The following is a 22,619-nucleotide window of genomic DNA, read 5'->3' as shown; positions in this document are numbered from 1 at the left end:
TTCACGAGATTTCGCATTCGGGTGGAAATCATGAAATACGGTGAGAAGCTGAAGAGTTGACTAGATACGTATCTCCTTAGGCTTGTGATGAAAGCTAGAAGATTTATGGGTCTCTGTAGAGACTCATACGAAGCCCTTTCAAAAATGGTAGCTCCCTGTAGAGGACCTGTATCTTCAGAACCCTAGGCGTCAAAGCAAAACCCTCTGCTCACAGACCGGCTTGGCCGCAGGGCAGAGGTCGGGCAAGGGCTGGAGTGCGGTTTCCGCGTCCGCTCCGCGCCTCATCTTCGGCCCACCCGGACCTTTGCCCCTTCTTCTGGGACCACCGGCTTTCGGGGGCGGGGCCGGCCTCACAGGGGGCGGGCGCTGGCGTGCGCCGCGTCTGCGCAGAGCGCGGGCGGGGGCTCCAGGCGGCGGCGGCGCGGGCCGAGCCCCGTGGACGCGCTCCGTGCGCGCCCCCGCGCGCGCGCGCGGCCGCCTGCGCCCTGCCCACCGCCCCCCGTAGCCCGGGCCGCCGCCGCGCCTTCCCCAAGCGCAGGCTTTGTGGGTCTTTGCGAAAACGCGCGTCCAGGAAGGCGGGGAGAGGCGGCCGAACTGAGTTCTGTTAGACGCAGTCATCGGAGGGTTTGCAGTGCACTGAGAGCTGTGAGTACCCGGGTAGTCACTCAAGTGGCACCGGCGTCCTGGAAAGGCTCAGTTCTCGGTGTCGGAGAGGGGAAGGTGGGCCTGCGGGAAACTACCCCTGATGACGTACCTGAGTGGGTTTCAACTCTGTCAGGCCCGACACCACTTTTAAAAATAAGCCTTTGTCAGCTTCATTGACGTCTAATTCACACACACACACAAAAAAGTGTGTATTTAAGAAGTACCGTGTGATGGCTTAATATGCTACGCATTGTGAAATGATTCCCACCTGAAGCTAAGTTACCAGGCTTTGGGTGGGGTGAGAACACCGGAAACCACTCTCTCACCGAATTTAAAATACACCATACGGTGTCACTAGTTACGGTCGCCAGCTCTACATTAGAGTCCCTGGAACTCATTCATGTCACATCCCAACAGGCGGTGACCCAGAGACCCACTCCTCCCCGCTTCACCCGATCCCTGGCGCCCCCCATTCCTCCCTCAGCATCTCTGAATTCTAATTTTTAGGGCTGAATAATACTCCGTTAAGGGTAGAGAGGTCATGTTTTCTTTATCCATTCATCTCCTGGTGGACATAAGCAGTACTGTTTCTTGACTACTCAAGATTAAGGCTGCAGCGAACCCAGAGTGCCACGATCTCTTGGATACTGACTTCATTTCCTTTAGAGAAATAGCCGGAAGTAGGATGGCTGAAGCGTAGAGTAGATCGATTTCTAATTTTGGGGGGGACTTCATGCTGTTTTTCCTAAAGGCCTTACCAATTTACACTTCCACCCACAAAAGCTCACCAGCAGATGTGTCCGTATCCTTGCCGACACTCTCAACACCACTTTATTATAGTAATCAATATTTCGCAACACCCCCCTTTGGTAACCCCAAATTAAATTCATAGGTAATATATTTATCCAAGTGCGTATTTTTTTTAAATTGAAGGATAATTGACATATTAGTTTTAGGTGTACCGCAAAATGATTCAGTACTTGTGTCCGTTGCAAAGTGGTTACCATGATGACTACTGACATTCATTGCCTTGCATACTTTCAGAACAAATTTTTTCCCTTGTGATGAGAGCTTTACAGATCTACTTTCTCAGCAACCTTCACCTTCCAATATGTAATAGAGTATTATTAACTACAGTCATGGTGCACACCTCCCCGTGACTGACTTCCTCTCTCTCTCTCTTTCTTTTTCTTTCTTTCTCTTTCTTTCTTTCTTTCTTTCTTTCTTTCTTTCTTTCTTTCTTTCTTTCTTTCTTTCTTTCTTTCTTTCTTTCTTTCTCTCTCTTTCTCTCTCTCTCTCTCTCTTTCTTTCTTTCTTTCTTTCTTTCTTTTTCTTTCTTTCTTTCTTTCCTTTATTATGACTTATTTTATAGCTGGAAGTTTGTGCCCTTTCACCCCGCAAGTGCATAATTTTTTAAAGAAAAAGGATATGATGGCCTAATATAAACAAGTTAAATAGAGTAAAATCCTAAGTGTCTTTTATCCTTTTTGTGTCCAGTCAGAAAACAAACCACTCTAAGTATTTCAAAAGAAGCAAGTTCATCTAGGGAACTGGTTATAAAGGTTTGGGCAGGGCTGGATGAGCATATGGAGGAAGGTAGGGTTATCCAGGGTTAGTAACTACAGGAACTCACTACCCCCTGGAGCTGGAGAAGCAAAGGGGAAAATGATGTCCCCAGAGCCTCCGAATGCAAGGCCACGGTGTCTGCCCCCCTGCACACCACACCCGGCACACCACACGACCCAAAAGACAGGGGGAAAAGGGGTCTTCCTGATCTCTTCCATTCCCCAGTGCCTCCCATTGGCAGACCCTCAGAGAAGCCAGATGGGAAGGAATCTGGAAGCTGTAACTTGGAGGTTTCTGGCCCTAGAGGTGGAGAGCAGGGCTCACAAGGGATGTACAGAGCCAACAGATAATAGTTTCAATTTGCAAATTTTTAGGCACAACTACATTTGAAGATATAATGAAGATGCCAGATGCTTGAATCTGCATTTAAATAAGTTAGGATTTAATGGAAGTAAAACAAAGTTCCATTAAATGTTACAGACACTTTCTGTATCTGACTTTCGGAAAGAAAAGGTGGAATAGTGGATTCCCATATATGTATAATCACTATGAATGCAGTGACTACAACAGAGATCCAGGTGGCTGTAGTGGTGACTCAAATGTTATGGGCGGCTTTGCCATTCCTGATGAGATTTCGAAACAGTTGAGTTGACAATTTATAGTAAAACGTGTAAACAAAACAGAACTCATTAGTTGCATTGTTACAAAATTCAGTGTATACTTAAATCATGCCAAAAAGCCTTGTGTTTATATGGCAAGTGGAGTTAGGTCTGGAGCTGAAATCATTAGGAATAGGTTTTTTTCCCACCTTCATGAATATCCATCAGGACATTCAAAATTTGAGCAGGACTAAGGGTTATAGAACATCCAGTTTCCTGGTCTCTTCCCTTCTAAGTGCCCTTTGCATATCCACCCCCCACCCCCCACCGCCCCGCTTCACCCCTGTTGTTGTAACAACTAAAAATGCCTCCACAGATTTTTGGTCCTCTCTTGAGCAGCAGTACAGCTGTTAAGAGCACAGATGTAGTTGTGTAGTCTTGATACAGAAGTATTATGAGATATCAAATAGAAATTAGGTTATAGAATGTTGCTTTTCATTATTTTAGGAAGTATTTGTCCATGCATATGAGAAAAGGCTTGGCATTTATAAACCGAAATGTTAACAGTGGTTATTCCTTTTGTTGGAATTTGAAGAATAGTTCTTTTGTTTTTTTTCTGTTTTTAAATTTTTTTTCTACTTGAGAAATTTTAGAACGCATTCAAGTTGGGGGAGAAAAAGGTTAGGTCAGGCAGGTGTATCAGTGAGGATCCTTCTGGGCTCATAGGAACAGTCAGACCCTAAATCTGTCAATGGGGACTGACCCAAGTACCTGGTACGAGCACTTGCTCAGACAAACTTTGGTTCTACCAGAAATGCCACCTCCTTCCTGCACACAAACCACTCTTTGCTGCTCACTGTTCCTTCGGGATGGTGAACAGAGCATGTCCTTCCTGATGTGGGTCCAAATGGGGTCATACTAGTTTTTTGGCTTCATAGCACAGCAGTTTCTTTAAGAATAGGAGCCCGCTGAACTCACCCTCATGCCCGCCCCGTAAATCTCAGGTATGAATCGCCAAACTGGGAGACTGAGTCCCAAGCTTGGACAACATTTTCCATCCTTGGGCCAAAATGGGGGGCATCAGCAAGATGTAGCACATTCAGTGGGTTGCATGCTGGAAGCTTGTGGCGGGCCTGATACTGTGGGCCCTACCAAGAAGACCGAAGAAGTATGATAGGATGGGGCGCCCATGTGTTGGCAGGTCCCAGCATTTTCCAACTGACTTCTCATTGGGATTTAACCCAACACACTGTCTCCAGTCCAAGCTGCCAGCCTCCAAAACCTCTGTCCTGCACAGGACCTTGTGCGGGGATCTCCAGGCAGGGCGTGGGCGTACCCGACACTCACACATCTCCCAGACCTGAACGCCTGGGCCAAGACAAGGGATAGTTTCCAGATGTGGGCTTCACATCTGGGCCAGCCATCAGAAGGCTGCTTATTTGAACAAAGACTGGAAGTACTCAAAGAGCCCCGAGGTCCAGAGAAGGCTGCCAAGAGCTGGCGAGCAGATGAGTGTAGAACAGGCCTCAATTTATGGTTCCAGGAGAGGAAGAAAGCCGTGCTTTGTGGTCCCGCACGGATACACGTGAAGCAAGGCATCCTGCCCCTTCAGGATGGGCAGTGGCTCTGTTCGTAGGATTAAAATCAGGGGCTTCGATTCTAGGATGAGCAGAATTCTGAACTGAGGGTGCACCCCCATTTCCAGTGTGGCACCTCGACCTTCCCCCCCTTTCCACACCACCTCATAACTGGTATTCTGTGGAAATACTGTGGAAATAGAAAATCTTACGATTTTATGGCTTGGTGGGCCCTTTCAACCCATCATCCCCACCAGACACACACTTCCTTTTTGAAAATTTTTTCTAAATGTTTATTTTTGAGAGAGAGAGAGAGAGTGACAGAGAGCGAGTGGGGGAGGGGCAGAGAGAGAGAGGGAGACACAGAATCTGAAGTGGGCTCCAGGCTCTGAGCTGTCAGCACAGAGCCCGACACGGGGCTCGAACTCATGAACTGTGAGATCATGACCTGAGCTAAAAGCTGGGTACTTAACTGACTGAGTCACCCAGGCACCCCATTTCCTTTTATACGTAACCCTGTGACTTGGGCAAACTCCCCACTTGACTGGAGTTGCTGAGAAGAATGGATCTGTTAGCAGTCCTCTTTGGAGGACGTCAGTGAGATCGGCACAACTTGGAGCAGATTCTTACGTTCCTACAAAGTGCAGAAGTGTACTCCTTGGGCTGAGTCCTGTTGGGCTGAATTGTCTGCCCCCTCCCCCCGCCACCTGTGTTGAAGTCCTAACCCCCCCCCCCCAGTACCTCGGAATGTGACCGTATATGGAGATAGGGGCTTTAAAGAGATCATTAAGTTAAAGTGAGGTCAGTTGGACGGGTTCTCATCCAATCTGAGTGCTGCCCTCGTGAAGAGATTGTGCACAGACACACGCAGAGGGAAGGCTGTGTGAGGACACAGGGAGAAGGTGGCCATCCGCGAGCCCCGGAGAAAGTCCTCAGATGAAACCAACCCTGATGCTACCTTGATCTCAGACTTTCAGCCTCCAGGAATGTGGGAGAATCAATTCCTGTTAAGCCACCCAGTCTGCGGTGCTTTCTTATGGCGGCGGAACGAACTAACACGGAGGTTGGGGGACGCCCGGACCTCAGTGGTGGCCCCGGCTGCCTGGCTCTGTGGGGAACCAGGGACCAGGCCGGTAGTGAGAACGGGCAGGACGATGAGGAGCCCTGGGTGCAGGTCTGAGCCTGAGGGTGTTGCCAATTTATTTTCCGGTTGGTGCTTTCATTATCCTCACACCGTCAGGAAAGTTCTATGACCTGTCACTGCCTGGCTTCTGCTTTGTGTGGGGCATTAAGGAGGTCCTCGCTGAGGGGTCGGAAGACAGTCATGCCGCAGGTCTTCAAGTCCAGACTCAGGAAGGGGCAGGAGCGTGCCCACTGGCAGGGGCGGCATCCTTAGGGCCTCAAGAATAGCTTGTGGGTCGTTTGAAGAGAACTGGTCTCCTTCAGCGACGCCGGCACACGTTTGTGTGGTTATCACTTGGATTACAGGTAGAATGTAAATTTTAGTAGCCATGTAACCTTAGGGAAGTTATTCAAACTCTCCCGTACTGTTTTTTGGCCCTAGGGGTAAGTGGGGTTCGCAGAGTGTTATAAGGGTTAAATGAGACCATGAATAGAAAGGCTATGCAAGCACACGGCACTTTGTCTTCGGTGCCAAGTATTTCCTGAGTTCCTCCTATGTGCCAGGTTCCATCTTAGGCTTTGAGGATATAACAGAAGGTAAGAGGAAAAAAATGTCCCTGCTCCACAGAGCTTACACTGTAGACAGGGAGCGACTATAAAGGAAACACGTGCAGAAGGAAGTGGGGTCCGCTGGGTCACAGGCTGGTGCAAAGTCAAGGTGAGGAGAGGAAAGGACCCACGAACAGGTGCTTGCACTCCATTCACTGGGCCCCTGGGGGCGGAAGGTAGAGCTGAGCCCCGAGCGAACGAGACATTGGAAGGGCTGCTGCTTCCTGGAGAAGGGGCTGGAAAACTCTGCTTGTTGGCCCCGGGAAATAATTAGGAAGCCTATTTATGTCCAGGATCCTAAGTGAGGGGGGGAAAAAAAATCTCCTGTTTAAAAATAAAATGAGTTTGGCGGCTCCTCAAAACGTTAAACATAGACTTGCCATGTGACCCGGCAATTCCACTGTGAGGTGTAGATGCCGAAACATCGAAAGCAGGGTCTCAGGCTGATCCGTGTAGAACGACGTTCGTGGTGGCTCTGTTCCCAACAGCCCAGAGGTGGAAACAACCCACCCACAGATGGCTGAATAAGCGGAGCGTGGTATATGCATACAGTGTTCCTGAACTTGAATAAGGAGTGAAATCCTGATACGTGCTCAGCGTGGAGGAGCCCTGAAAACATGCTCAACAACATAAGCGAGGCCCAAAAGGGCAAATGACCGCGTGATTCCACTTACATGAGGTGCCTAGGGTAGTCGGATTCGTAGCCATAGAAAGTGGAACAGGTGTTCCCAAGGGCCGGGGGGGGGGGGGTGGGGGTGGGGAGTCACTGTTTACCGGTACAGAGTTTCTATTTGGGGTGATGAAAAGTTCTGGAAATGGACCATGGCTATGGTTACACAACATTGTGAATGCTCTTACCGCTGCTAAATTGTGCACTTTATTTTTAAAAAATTTTTTTAACATTTATTTATTTTTGAGACAGAGAGAGAGAGAGCATGAACAGGGGAGGGTCAGAGAAAGAGGGAGACACAGAATCTGAAACAGGCTCCAGGCTCTGAGCTGTCAGCACAGAGCCCAACGCGAGGCTCGAACCCACAGACCGTGAGATCATGACCTGAGCCGAAGTCGGACGCTTAACCAACTGAGCCACCCAGGTGCCCCTAAATTGTGCACTTTAAAACAAACAAACAAAAACAGTAAATGTTGTGTTAGGTATATTTCACCACTATAAGAAAAAAAAAAAAAGAAAAAGAAAGTTATTTGCCCCAGGTCGCTGAGCTAGGGGAGCCAAGTGCTGAGCCTGGCATCCGGGGGTCCCTTTTTCCCAGCCCCGCTTGCTCCCCAGCACAAAGCGGGGTGCTCACACTGGCCGGGGATTTACAGCAGCAGCAGCACCCCCCCGGATGGGAAGGCAGCGGCCTTCCTCGCCTGTTTCTTGCACCTGTGTTTCTTTGTGACTGTCTTTCCCGTCTTCCCTTGAAGTCATATTTTCTCTGGTTTTGGGTTGTAATTAATGGAGGCCGCTCTGCGTGCTGACATGTACCCGGCAGCCAGGCTGCACCGGCTTCAGATCTCAGCTCTGCCACTCACTAGGGGGGATTCTGGGGCAAGTTTCCTAAACTCTCTGTCCCTTGTTTTCCCACCTGTGGGAAGCGGTACTAGCAGGGGGTGGTTGTGGAAATAAAGTGAAGTCACCCGCGTGAGGTGCTTGGAGCAGTGGCTGGCACCCCAAGTGCTTTCATTGTTGGGTGTTCTCATTGGTAGCACACGACCGGGCTGAGGGAGCTGAGGGTCTATGGCCAGCGTGCAAGCTTCTTGGACTTAGAATCCTTTTGCAGGATTCTTAAACCCCCCAGGACTCTCCTAGAACGCTGCATCAGAGCCGGGAAGAAAGGCAAAGATACACAGGAAATGTTGCCCACGCACATCCTTACTTACTCGGCGATGTGGAATGATCTCTGCATTTCTGTAGGACGTGGTTTATAAATCAATGGGTTGGGATCAGGGCAGTCTAAAATCACTTGAAGTGTGCTCACACGCTTCCACACAATCTGAGCGTGTCGTGTCTGCTTTCATTCAGCAGTGCTGCCCCCTGTGAGCGGTCCGCGCACTGCAGCCCCAAGTCACTCCAGCCAGCTGGGGGCGGGGAGGACTGCAGAGGCCTGATGGTGTTATGTTTCCCCTGACCTAAGCCCACTCCTGATTCTGTTCCCTCTGTTCTCTCTAAATGGATTTGTGAGATACTTACAGCGTTCCTGTTCCCATGAAATGAGGCTTAACAAAAAGAAAAGAAAAAGGCAGCCAGCCTCTGATAACCCAAGGAGATACAGCCCCCGTGTGTGATTTGGGGCAGGTTGTGGGTCTCAGCCAGCAAATGGGCTCCTAGACGCCTACGATGTACTCTCTCCTGAAGAACATCCCACTTTCACATTTCAAGATTCAAAATCCAGGGACACAGTGAGACTAATATGTTCTATATTTAAAAAAAAATTTTTTTTAAATGTTTGTTTACTTTTGAGAGAGAGAGAGAGGGAGAGAGGGGGAGAGAGAGAGAGAGAGAGAGAGAGAGAGAGAGAGACAGGGCGCGAGCAGGGGAGGGGCAGAGAGAGAAGGAGACACAGAATCTGAAACAGGCTCCAGGCTCTGAGCTGTCAGCACAGAGCCGATGCAGGGCTCAAACTCACCAACCGTGAGATCATGACCTGAACCGAAGTTGGACACTTTACCCACTGAGCCACCCAGGTGCCCTGAGACTAATATGTTCTATATTTTTAAAACTTTTGCACAGAAAGGAAAAAACGACCATATGCTAAATTTTAGAAAATGAAAAATGGAAAGAACAGTTTTGTAATTCATGACCAAAAAAGGCCTACTCTTCTTCCTAATACATAAAGAACTCATAGAAATCGAAGGGAGGGAGGGACGAAGGGAGGAAGTAAAGTAGGAAGGAAGGAAAGGGAGAGGAGGATGAGCAAATATGGGCCATATTCACAGAAAGCAACCCCGAAATACCATTTTCACCCACTGAATTGGCAAAAATCCTCCTGTTTAATACCACACTCTGTGGGCCAGTCTGTGCAAGGGCAGGCACCTTGGAACATTGCTAGTGGGGATGGGACTCAGCATATCCATTATGAAGGGGGATGTGGCCTGTCAGCAATTGCAAATATATGATTCCACTTCTATAGCTGCACATGTGCACAGAGAACATACAATGCATTGAGATTGTTCACTGCAACATTGTTTGTGATAGAAAACAATGGAAGCGACAGGTGGCTCTTACCACATTTACTTGCCTCCCTGGGATGAACTCTATGCAGTGAAAAAAGAGGAGATGTGCTATCAGTATTGACATGGAAAGAACTCTACAGTATTCCATTAATAAAAATAAGCAAGGTTCAGGGCAGTGTATTTAATCTACTGCCTTTTTATCTAAAGGGTTGGAAGATACGAATTTATGTTTGTATTTCCTTGGTTTTGCCTTCACAAGGTTACCCGTGGAGCACCTAGACTGATGGGGATAAGGCTTGGAGTTATCCACTCTCCTTTCCGCTCCTTCTAGAGTTTCCAAACTTCTCTTTCTGTATATTGATTGTTGAAAGCATGAAGGTGTTACCAGTTTACACTTAAATAAATATATTCTTATTCTCGGGGGGTAGTGAGGATTCTCCTATGCTACAATAAGAGAATAAATAGTCCAACCTTTCTGAGAAGCAATTTGGCAATATGTATGGGCACAGATATTTCACTGGTAGGGTCTTGATTACATACTGTTTAAAGCGAAACACTCCCAACTTTTGGAAGACGCACATGTTAAATGTCCCAACATCAGGGGATGATGACATACCCGTAAGACAGTGATACATCCATAGGACAGAATACTCAAAGCTAATTCAAATACCACAAAGTATATGTACTGACATGGAAAGTTGGCCATTTGTTATAGAATGGAAAAGCAAGTAACATATTTGCATGTATGGTCTGGTACAATATTTGTAAAATATAGAAATATAAAAGTAAGTAAACTCTGTAAGGGTAATATGCCAACATATCATCAGTGACCATAGCTAGATAGTAGGTCGGGATCAGTTTTGTCTTTTATTCGTCTGACTTTTCTGATATTATGTATTAACATTACAAGTAAAGTTAATTAAAAATAACCTTACAGGGGCGCCTGGGTGGCTCAGTCGGTCGAGCGTCCAACTTCAGCTCAGGTCATGATCTCACACTCCGTGAGTTCGAGCCCCGCGTTGGGCTCTGTGCTGACAGCTCAGAGCCTGGAGCCTGGCTTGGGATTCTGTGTCTCCCTCTCTCTCTACCCCTCCCCTGCCCATGCTCTGTCTCTCTCTGTCTCAAAAATAAATAAAAACATTAAGAAATAAAAAAATAACCTCGCAGCTATATGTATATATACGAAAATATAGTCTTTAATAACAGGACCAGTAGCATATATCCTGTTACAGCACCTGGTTTTTCATCTTGAATACTTATCGTCCATATCTTTCCCAGTCAGCAAACACATCTCAGGGAAATCGAGTGGTCAGACTACAGTGGTTTTATGATTGTTTGTTTTAGTTTTTTTCCTCAGATCTCCTGATTTTTCTACTGTCAACCCTTATTATTTATGTAATTCAGAAATAATAAGCACTTTTAAAAAGAAATACTTCTGTCTAATAGTTGGCGGTTTTGAAAGCCCTTTTTACAGACTGCACACAATATGTGCGAAACCCAGCAGAGCCATGATAACTCTATATGGAGAAACAGAGACTGGGGAAGTTAGGAGGTTTTCTGGCAGTTGCCAAGCCAATAAAGTGAAGCTGGGCCACGTTGATTAACACGTGGCCCAGAAGGGCTCATTCTACCTGCCATGCACATTCCCAGAGCCCTCCTAGACATCTGGAAGGCTTGGACTCCATTCCTACTCCACCAGAGAAGTGAACAGGGTCATCTACAATATCCAATAAAAGTCCTCAAAAGGAGGGGCTAACCAACAAGAGAAAGCATTCCTGGAAAGACAGTTGCTTGAGGGCCCCACACTGAACTGCAGTGAAAGCCTCAAGAATTCTCTTTCCACTTTCCTGTGAACATGCTTACCACTGAATGTGGGAAGATTCACGAATGTTTCTAGAGAAAAGGATTCCCGTTAAAATAAAAAGAAGAAAAATAGATTATCCCCATTTATAGCTTGTTTGAAAGTGTTATTAAAGGATAAACTTACTGAGGGTAAGATTATTTTTTATCTCCATATTTCAGTGCTTAGTTATCCCAGAGATACTCAGTAGGTATTAGATGGTTGTGATAAATGGATGGATGGATGGATGGATAGATGGATGGATGGGTGATTGTTTGAGATGCATTAATTGAAAGAGGGAAGGAAGGAAGGAAGGAAGGAGGGAAGGAAAAGGGAGGGAGGGAGGAATGGAATCTAGAAAGAAGGAAGGGAGGCTGCTGGGGTTGGTTGGATAGATGAATGGAAGGTTGGTTAGGGTGGAAGAAAAGATGGCTGACTGGCTGGCTGGTGTGATGGAATAATGGGTGGGTGGATGAAAAGATGGACTGATGGATGGAATGGAGGGATAAAGCTGCAGTTGATTTTAAAGTCTAACAGACACTCAAGTACTGTGGGCTGTTTCAGCTCAGGTACAGAGATATTGCTACATAATTTTCTTCTCTTTTAGGAAGGATGGAACTATCTCCGCTTTTTATGCCAGTCTCATTAACAGCCGCCAAGACAGATGTGGGGCCCTCAACAGCAGTCCTTCTTCTTCACATCCAAAGAATGGCAGAGAAAGTTAAGAGGCCGAAACGAGGAGGCACAAAAGTTAGCATCTTTATTTTATAGGTGAGGTAACCAACCTGAATGCAAAACCCCTTTGCAAATAATGAATGTCCAAGCTATTAGAGACCTTATAAAATACCAGGCATTTAAAATAAAATTGTAAACCATAGAAATGAACAAAAGAAGAGGAAGGGCAGGGTCATTAAAGTCATTCAGTGGGACGGGACAGGTCTTCCCACTGTGGTTACTGCCAGGGCTAAATTGCAGTGTGTAAGGCCATCTGCCCTGGTATTCTTCCTGTCACTCCCGAGAGCTTTTTATTCCACTTTATTTTAGGAGTGCCAAAAGGTGGGTTTCTAATTCTATTCCTCTCTAGTTCTTTTTATAGTACTCAGATCTGGGCAAATACCAGTAATATGAAATGTGTCCTCTTTTTTTTTTTTTTTGTACTTTAAATCAGCCAGAAGTTTAATATCTTGAATTTCCTGCTTCTTTGGCATTCCTCACCCGCTGTGTGCATGCCAGCTGCACCTGCATGGTTTTCTGAGCACGTGTCTACCTGCCGGACTGCCTGCCAGGCCATTAGCGAGGCCAGTGGACGAATCACACACTTGGGTGTTTTTAGATTCTGTCACTTTAATGATAGTGAAAAGCTCCAGACTGCCTGCAACCCCTCCCAGTGTTTGCCAGACAACTCAGAGCTGGAGGCAGGCGTTCATTTAGAAACCGCCAGCGAGCAACGGAAAGTTCTCAAACACCTTTTACCTCTGAGGACTACAGCGAGTCATGGCCCTGAGTTTGTTGGGGTCTTTTATTTCTGCCTGTAAAAAAAAAAAAAAAAAAAAAGTGCATTCTCCTAAAGGCATTGACTTAAAGTGCTATAGCAGGTGCTGCCTGAACCCCACCCACACACTTGTCTTTCCCCTTCAGTGCTAACAGGCTGGAATTCCAACTGCTGACACCTCATTTTGTGTCCTGAGGACTTTCTCTTGACCTGGAGCCCCCTTTCCCACCTGTGCAGCAGGCCAGAGTGCTGGGAAATTGATGCCCCCGGGAGCAGACTCCCAACAATGGTGAATAGGAGTTGGTGTATAAATGCCCCAGCTCCCTTGCCCCTCAGGTGGGATTGCTCTGAGGTGTATGCCTCTCACTGACTTCCAGAGTTTTCTGAGCAGATTCAAGCTTCAGTCACCCCCAGAGGTAGCTGGTTAGATACCACATGCTTTCTTGGCTGCCTCTTCTCTGTCTTACGTCCCTGTGCCCCTGCCAGCATCTCCTGGGATTGTCTTCCAGATAAACTACTCCATCCGGAATCTCTGTCTTAGAGTCAGATTCAGAGAGACCCCCCCAAAAAGGCCCACCTCGACCCATGGGATGCTGTTGCAGGGGTTGGAGGAACACATACTGGACACCTAGGAGATTCCCTCACAAAATCAGAAAGTGCGGCCCCTTCTATAAGCCTCAGCTGTAGTATACCATTTGGGGGCCCTCTGATGCACTTTGGGGTTCCTCTGGCTGTCACCTCCTGTCCCAGGAGTGGTGAGCTGGTAGAGAACCCCAGCCAGAGGCACTCAGAATGCATGTGTAGGTGGACAGAGGTGATGTAATCTGTGGGCAGCCTCTCCAGTCTCCCACCTGGGAGGAAGGAGGCCTAAGAGGCAATAGAGGAAGTGCATTCAGGGAGAAGAATGAGAGGGAAAAACAGATGGCCTTTCTGCATCCTTCTCATTTCGTTTAGATTCAACTTATTTTTTTTTTTTCTCTGAAGTGCATTCTTTAGTGTTTCATTCAGGGAGGATCTGTTAGGGGCGAACCTTCCATTTTTATTGGGTAAAGAGGTCTCTGTTTTGTCCTTGCTCTCGAACAGCAGCTTAGCTAGGCTTTGAAGTCTACGTTTTCTGTCCGCACGTGCGTTGTCTTCTGGCTTCTATAGCTGATACTGAGAAGGCTGTTTTCAATCGGACTGTTGTTGTTTTGCGGGTAAGCCTGTTTCTTTGTGATTTGATTTCTGGCTTCTTAATCCAGAGAGATTAAATCCTTTATTCCCTTGCTAATTTCTGCAGTTTCATTCTCATCTGTCTGGGCATGCCTTTATTTTTATTTATATTGCTCAGGATTCCCTATTCGGAAAAAACTTAAAAAAGAATCTCAGCCAGTTTCTCCTTGACTTTTGCCGCTCTCTCAATCTTTCTAGCCTCGCCTGAAATTTCTATTAAGGGTAAGATAGCTCTTGTTATTTTATCCTCCATGCTTCTTAAGCTTTCTTTAGTATTCTCTATCTCCTGTTGGCTCCTTCTTCCAATTTACAGACTCTTTCTTTAGCTGTGTCCCAAGCTGCTGCTTGCCCCATCCACCAAGTGCTTCATTGAAACGATCCCATTTTTCATTTCTACAAGTTCCGTTTGGCTCTTCTTCAAACCCATTGGTCATACTTATCCTCATTAGTTAGTCTCTCGTGTGCGGTTTTAATTTTAAACATTACTTTATGCACTCTATCTGAACATTGTATTATCTGAAAGCTATTTTTAGTGTGGACATTCACTTTTACTCATGGTGACTGTGTCCTCTAGTGCTTTGTAATTTTTTATTTTTATTGTAAGCTTGCCTTCCACAGGGAAAATGTTGTTTTGTTCTGTCTTGTTCTCTGTGGGAATCCTGTGCAATTTGGAACACAGAAGTGTCCCTCCACGGTCGTTTTATTTTTGCTATTGCCAGTTGTCTTGGGGATAGTCAAATCAGCTAAAAACATCACCACCTCTACATAGCCTCCTTGGGCCCCTTTCTCTCAGCTGAGCCTTGGAACCTCTCCTCTCTGCTCACATAGCTCCTTGTCCATATCTCTATGGCATCTCAAACAGCATTCTGTTTGGAGACTGTGTGTCTGTGTCCTCAGTTACTCTAGAAGCCCCTCAGGCACTCATCAGGTCTAGCAAAGAGCTCATAAATGTTTGCTGAATGAATGAACTTGGAGAAGTAAGTCTTCAATGCCTCACCTTCTTTGAATGGGATGTTATCTTTTGTCCTGACCTCATAGGATTTGGAGACATCATAGGCCCTCTATGATAGATCATGGATCTATCCCATAGACCTCATGGGATTTGGGGAGATGCTTTAATTCACCCCTAAGATCACTGCATCAAATCCTTAATTCCCTGCCTAAGATAATTAACTAAGGGGCTCTCACAAGCTGTGAAACACTAACACAGGTACCTCCCAGGGCTCTTCCACTGTGCCTGGTGACTGGTTTCCCACTCATTATTATCTGCTTCCTTTGTGCTTTGTGAGACAGGAATGGTTGCAGTGGAAAAGATCTGTCGTGTAGTAACACCTTCAAACTTTTCTGAGACTAAAACAAGGCTGTACCTGAGGCTGATATACTTGGACATAGGCTGGACTTAGAATCCCTCAAAATCAAATGGCAGCAGCCAAGCAAACAGCCGTATCAACCCTAAATGGCAACTGTGTGTTCCTCCTTTTCCCAGCTTGACTGAGCGCTCTTTGAGAGCATTGACCATGACATACATCTGCTGGGGTGTCCTCATGGCGAGGTCAGAAGCACGGCGCCGAATCGTAGGTATGGTTGAATTTTGACCGGTTGAGTTGTAGTTAAAAGTAGGGTCAGCATTCTATATACGAAATAGAAGCTACCTCAGAATACTGGCAGTTCTTAATAATAGCAAAGCCATTTTTGGTTTGTACTATACTTTTTCTTTTCTGCTCAAGCATTTTGTGGTGGGGAAAAAAGGATTGGGATTGCAGTGTTTTTTAGTGGCTCCAAATAGCTATCTTCCTCTGCCCCCTAGTGGCCTCATGACAAATTGTAAGAACCTTCATGGTTCTCAATTTCCCTGGTTGCTTCTATTCTTACTGTTTTTGTTATTGTTTATGAAAAAAAGATTTCCTTAAACTTGCCACAACCTCAAAGTGCCCTGTGTTAAAAATTAAATGAATGAAATATAATTTTACTAGAAAATATATGTGCAGTGAGGGGCATCGAGAATCTAGAATTTAGGAAGTGATTCTCTCTCATTCTCCAACAGGCTCCATCCGTGGCCGTCCATCTTTGGTGTTAATACTTTCTGGGACAGTTGTTTGCCACTCTGGGACCCCTTATGTGACAGCTCCATTTGAACCAGCATGAAATGTCCCTCCCCGGCTGCATTCTAGAACCTGGAACCTCCCAAGTAAGACCTAAGCCTGCCTTCACCTGGTGGGGTTATCTGCTTCCCTGCCTGGACTCCTGTCCAGACCAAGAACGGCACCTTCCTCATACGCCTTGGCTCCTGGCACCGAGTTCCTCCTGCCTGTGCTCTCAACATAACACTAGTGTGGGGGAGCCCCAAGAGAATTGGGTTCTCAACACCAAGCATGGTTATTTCTGGTGAAGTACAGACCACGCAAACCATGTCTTTATTTATGCCACTGAGCCTGCATTAGCTCCCTTACCAAGCCTGGAATCCGACTGGCTCCTCTTGAGCAACTGACCTCCCAAGAGCCCCGGTCACCTTCCCATGGATAGTGGCCAAGGAAGGCTTTTCTCATTCTGCCGTCATAACGGTGGCTTCTTTGTTCAGTATAGCTGTGGGAAATTTATTTTCGTCTCTGTTTTTTTTGCCAGGAGACTGGATCATAATCTGACAATAAAGAGAAATTCCAACCTGAAGGATTTTGACCACAGAGGAAAGAACTTCCTGAAAGTTCTCTTTCAGGAAGAATGATGGGATGTCCCTGGGGCCAAGAATCAAAAGTTGTGTTCTTGGCCTCAACCCTGTCTGGCTGCCATGCTCCTTGTCAGTAGCATGGAATTTACCTCAGCGCGATCTTGTAAGGATTATAGGAGGGGGAAAGGCTTTCTAGAGGAGAGAAAGCCTCCTCTCCTTATAATCTTGAATGGACAGCTGAAGGATACTGTACAGTTTTAGGAACTTTTCCCATAAAACCACATTGACTTTCAGAAAATTAGCTCTCCTGTCACTAGCTAGTGGGAACCTCAGTTCACAAATTCACTGGGGTGTAAGAAATGCTATGTTTTTAATTTCCCCTAAATCCAATTCTGAATCTCTGTTAGTTTCCTAGGCCTGACGTAATGAAGTACCTCAAGCTGAGTGGCTTATACAATAGGAATGTCTCACAGTTCTGGAGTTTGTGGTGTTCTCCCTGTGCCCCTGTTTCTGTGTCCACATTTCCGTTCTTTTAAGGAGACAGTCATATTGGCTTAGGGCCCACCCTAGTGATCTCATTTTAACTTGTAACTTAATTTTTTTTTCTAAGAGAACCGATGAGCTGGGGAGAGGCACAGAGGGAGGGAGAGAGATAAGCAGGCTCCCTGCTCAGTGCAGAGCCTGATGGGGGGCTTGATCCCACGACCTTGGGATCATGACCTGAGTTGAAATCACGAGTTGGATACTCAACCAACTTAGCCACCCAGGTGCCTCTGTAACTTAACTTAAAAAAAAAAATCAATGTTTTATTTTTGAGAGACAGAGAGAGAGGGAGAGAGACTGCGGTGGGGGGGGGGGCGTGCAGAGAGAGGGAGGGAGACAGAGAATCTGAAGCAGGCTCCACGCTGCCAGCAAAAAGCCTGACCTGGGGCTTGAACCCAGGAACCGTGAGATCATGACCTGATCAGAAGTCAGACACTGAACCAACTGAACCCCCCAGGTGTTCCACTTCACTTTTTAACTTAACTTTGTAAAGGCCCTATTTCCAAATAGGGTCACATTCTGAAGTACTAGAGGTTAGGACTTCAAAATATCTTTTTTGAAGGGACACAATTCAACCCATAACAGTCTCCATCCGCCAAGCTAGTGGGAAACCGTTAGCTCCCTCCTCACCACACCCACATATCCTCCAGCCTGGGACTGAGCTGCTGATGTTTTTGGCCAAACCTGAGGACCTGGGAGAGCCCTTTGTCTTAAGTCTTACTTGCTGCATGGTGCCCAAGCTTGCATGGTGTCTCCAAGTCAGCAGCCAGCCAGCCATGCTTTGCCTGAAAGCCCCAAACCCCTTGCCTCACTGGCAACTCCAGTGTCCAGAGAGTTGGCCGGGTAATATGGCACCCTACATAAGTATCCTTTCTGAATATTGCCACTTCACCAGGGACCTGAGGGCTTGCTAGTCTTGACCCTATTCACCTTTTTCCTTTCCCTTCTCGAAGCCCGTAAAGGGATCCCCTCAAGCAGTTCCAAAAGAAACAGAGCCACTGACATTAAATAGATTTATCACCAAACCTTCCCTGGGAGAGGCCACTCAGAGCCTGCTTACTTCCATAAAATGGAGGGAAAGAAAAAGATGAATAACAAAGCTTGTATATCAGTGCCTTGTCCTGCCACGCTTCTAACGGTGTGCCCGACAGATAAGCCACAGGCCAGTTCACCAAGAGAGGCCACGCTGGCTGGAACCTCAGACCTGAACATGGCCTCCTTCTCCTCCACACTCAGTTCTGAGGCACTTGCCCACCCGAGCAGGTGTTGCTGGGACCTGCGGGTGACTCGGCGTGAATGAGTTTTGCTGGGATTGAGAGGACATTGGGAATGAGATGACAAAGTCAGAGTCATCTACTGGGAATTGGACACAGAGCCCAGAGCAAGAACCAGAAGGGCACAGTTTGAGAAGAAATTGAGGGGTCCATAGTCTCTCCTGAAGGAGAAAAGAAGTGACCACGTGCTTGGGCAGAGGCTCTGTGGTATAAGAAATGTATTTGGCCTTTGTCTTCATTCCTGACACAGAACTCCTAAAATCCTGGAATTTCCTGGGTGGTAGGGATGTCTTTTGTTATTCCTGAAGAGCTGTTTCTGCTCACACCTTGGTTTACGCTACTAGGGTGACTTGGAATGCCGTTCCTAGATTGCCAAGGGATGTTTTGGGTCCTAGAAAGACCCGGGATGGGGCTGGTCACTAGAAAACCAAGTGGTTAGAGAGTCGGAACTCCCAGCCCCACCTAGCAGCCCCCATGAAGAGTAGTAGGGGCTGGAGATTAAGCTCTGTAAAAACTCTTGATGTGAGAGATTTGGTGAACTTCTGGATTGGGGCGCGCGTGCGCACACGCGCGCGCCCACACACACACACACACACACACACACACATCAAGTGCTGGGGTAGTGTCATGCACAGAGGGGCCACGGAAGCCCCACACCCCAGCCCCCGCACTTTGCTCTGTGTGTCTCCTCCACCTGGCTGTTCCTGGCTGTTCCTTTATAATAAATCTGGTAAACAGAAGTGTTTCCCTGAGATCCGTGAGCAGTTCTAGCAAACCATCCAACCTGAGGAGGGGGGCTGTAGGAACCCCTGATTCATAGCCGGTTGGCCAGAAGTATGGGTAGTCCAGGACTTTTGACTGGTGTCTGAAGTGGGGCAGTCTCGGGACTGAGCCCTTAGATGTGTAGAATCTGCCACAGACTTCAGGTAGTCGGTGTCAGACTTGAATTCAACATTAGGGCACTCACTTGATGTCCAGAGATTTGGGGACATCGTTGGTATGGAAAAAAAAAACTCCACAGGTGTTGTCAGAGTTCTGAGTAAAAATAGTCCAGAGTCATCCTGACCCCAGAAGGCCAAGAGGAGCAGACTGGTGGACTGAGGTGTCCCTGTGCTTGAGATAGAGAACAGAGGACAGAGAAGGTCCCCCTGGGGCTCCCAGGGCCCTGAGGGCCCTTGTCACTTAGGTCCACAGGGCCAGAGACTCCTTTGTCTTTCACCACCTGTGAGATTTCCTGTCACTAAGGAGACTCGCCAGTGACACCCACAGAGAATGGTAGGTCCACGTGAGGCCGCCCGGCGGGGACAGGATGGAAAGCAGAACCATGGGGACACTTGTGCAGAGATACACAACGGCTGCAGGAGACCAAAGAGCGCCTGATAAGAGTAAGTGGGACGTGCACATACAGCACGGTTGTGCACACGCACACATACGTACACGCACACTGATGGAGCTTAGCTAACATGCATCTCAAAATTTTAAAACGCGGTAGATGAATTTCAAAAAGAAATTGTAGTCATTGTGAGATTTGAGTTAGTGCCCTAGGAGATCAGGCACGAGACCTATGTCATTAACTAAGTTGCTGGATTCCAAATGCCCAAAACCTATTGTCTTTCTCTGTACCGGCAGAAGTAACTAGAAAAAATATATTTTTTAATGGCGGCTTTTACAACCGGGTCAAGAAAACATCGGATACCTGGGAAGAAGTCTAAGGACGTTCAAACCCTCCACACTGAAAACTATAAAACATCACTGGAAAAAAATAAGTCAAAGGAGACCTAAGCAAATGGACAGATATATAAAGTTCATGAAGAGGAAGCCTAAATATTGTTAAAATGTCATTTATTCAAAACTGGTTTATAGATTTAAAGTAATCTCAATTAAGATGCCAGTATTTTTTTTTTTAACTGGCACGCTGATTCTAAAAATTCATTGGGAAATGCTCCCATTACCAGTACTTGAGAATTTTAATTGTTCCAAAATCTCATCAAATGTTGGTATTGTCTTTTTATTTTATTTTGCTTTATTTAAAATTTTTTTTAATATTTATTTGAGAGAGAGAAAGAGAGAGAGAGAGAGAGAGAGAGAGAATGAGTGGGGGAGGGGCAGAGAGAGAGGGAGACCCATGTCCTTCATTTCCAGGGGGCTCTTCTGCTGAGAGACGCCACCATGCACTCAAAGATCTCAAACCCAGAAAATACGACAGACGTTTCCTTCAGTGATTCTCAGCTGGGTGAGCGCTGGAGTGCCAAGGGTTGAAGCATGTCTTTCTTCCCCCGACTTTCAAGATGCCTGGGCAGCCACTTGGGATCATCACCCTTTCTTAGAGCCCCCTGGTGCCTGGTGGGAGAGCCATGCCTCTCGGGCGTGTTGGGACGGCAAAATGAGAACCAAGGCACAAGTGGATGATCTCAGCGACTTCCAAAATGGACTGGTGTATGGCTTTCCCAAGGCTCCAGGAGAATTAGAATCCCAGGAAAACTACCTGTGGGGGTACAAGTATTCTGTGCCAAGGTCTCTGTTTGGTGTGAGTCTTCTGAAACAACCTGAGACTATTGCATATTCCAAGATACTAAGTTTAAGGCTACTTAAAAAAAATCTGTAGGTTGCCAGAGTTTTCATTGTCCTGCATGTATTTTACAGAATATTTTATCTCTTCTTAATAACACCTTCTTGTACTAACGTCTAGGAAGATAACTCCAAGGTGGTATAAGCAGCGCTGCTCAGATTTCCACGTGCGTGTGAATCACCCGAGGATCCTGTTAAAATGCAGATTCTGAATCAGAAGGTGCAGGCAAGGGCCTGAGATTTTGCATTTTTAAGACGTTCCTGGGCAGGACTGGTTACAGAATTTGCAGGGCCCTGTGCAAAATAAAGAGGCAAGAGCCCTTGTTTAAAAATTACGAAAAAAAGATTCAAGGTCGGGGTGCCTGGGTGGCTCAGTTGGTTAAGCGTCCACCTCTTGATTTCAGCTCAGGTCATGATCTCACAGCGTGTGGGTTCGAGCCCCGCATCAGGCTCTGGGCTAAGACTGCGGAACCTATTTGGGATTCTCCGTTTCCCTCTCTCTGCCCCTCCTGTTCTCTCTCTCTCTCAAAAGTAAATAATAAATATTTAAAAAATCTTTTCAAGGTGAAGGGAGAACATTCAACCAGTGCGTGATCCTTCTAACCTCAGAGTCCTCCTGAACGTGGGGCCCCATAGCACCGTCCGGTCACACACCCACGAGGCCGGCACTTTTCCCAGGTGATGCCATAATGAGCCAGTCTGTAAAACCGGACTCTTCCTTAGACTCCGAGTTCTCAATATGGCAGCTCTGACCTGAATTCCATCAAGAGAAGTTAGTTCCTCCCGCACCCAAAATCTCTCACTGTAAGGTGGTCTGGAGATGAGAGGCCTCAGGTATCCAACAGTGCGCGGACGGTACGAGGTCCACATCTACTTACACCTGTCTTCAGAATTTACTGATTTGGCGAGACGATAAACAAGTGATTCATAAACCACAGGGCGCTGTATAAATATTGGCCCCTCTACTGTAAGATGCCTTCAACTTGCAACTCGGTGAGAGAAACTGACGCGAGGCCCTCTGGTGCCTTCCTATGTGTCAGTCCCCAAGTTCAAGCCAGCTCGGCTATTGTAGATCCCTGAAATTCCGTTTAAGTGAATACCAGAGAGAGAGGATCCAGGGCGGGCGAAGAAACCGTGATGAGGATCTTCAGTGCTTCCGGGAGGTGCTGAAATGTGAAATAATTAACCTTTGGAAAGCCTGCGTGATGACTTGGTATTTTTCCACCCCACTGAGGCTAAAAGGTTAATTAATTTTCCCTGTGTGTAAGAACCAGCCCTACAATTTAGAAGTGATGGCCGGATGCCCCTACCTCCTGAGCAGCAGTGGGATGGGGGTATTCTCTTTGTGGGGGTCACCCACCCACAGGGCCGGAGCTCCAGGAGAGGCTCCCATTCCCTCTCACCCTTTACCTTTGACCCCCACGGGTGCCTCTGTGGTGTTCTGCCAGAGGTGCCTTCGGGGACCTGCTCCGGGCCCCATCTGTCTTCCTGCTGGTGACCTCTGTGGGTGCCCCTCCGGGGCTGGTGCTGTTTTCCGGTTTGGCCTCGTCAGCGTCACCACCCACCCTCACAGACGTGGACTTTCGGAGAAGAAGTGCCCATTTACCAGGGATGTGGCCTCGCCCTCCGGGCCAGCTGGCTCAGTGCCAGGACAGCCCTGCCAGGATGGTCCTCTCTGTTCCGAAAGGAGGCCCCAGAGGTGGATGCATCTGTCAGAACTTGTTCTTTTACGAATA

General features: G+C 47.1%; 1 long non-coding RNA gene across 1 annotated transcript; it reads left to right on the top strand.

The window, feature by feature from the left end:
* Positions 1–475: 475 nt before the first annotated feature.
* LOC102968846 lies at positions 476–16,500 on the top strand. The gene is made up of 4 exons (XR_006209940.1): positions 476–645; positions 11,737–11,900; positions 15,320–15,411; positions 15,878–16,500. It is a non-coding gene; the product is annotated as an uncharacterized LOC102968846 (long non-coding RNA).
* The last annotated feature ends 6,119 nt before the right edge of the window (positions 16,501–22,619 follow it).

Source organism: Panthera tigris, chromosome D3, assembly GCF_018350195.1.
Source record: "Panthera tigris isolate Pti1 chromosome D3, P.tigris_Pti1_mat1.1, whole genome shotgun sequence".
Taxonomy (NCBI): Eukaryota; Metazoa; Chordata; class Mammalia; order Carnivora; family Felidae; genus Panthera; species Panthera tigris.
The sequence above is the reverse complement of the archived record's forward strand: the minus strand, read 5'-3'. Positions and strand labels throughout refer to the sequence as shown.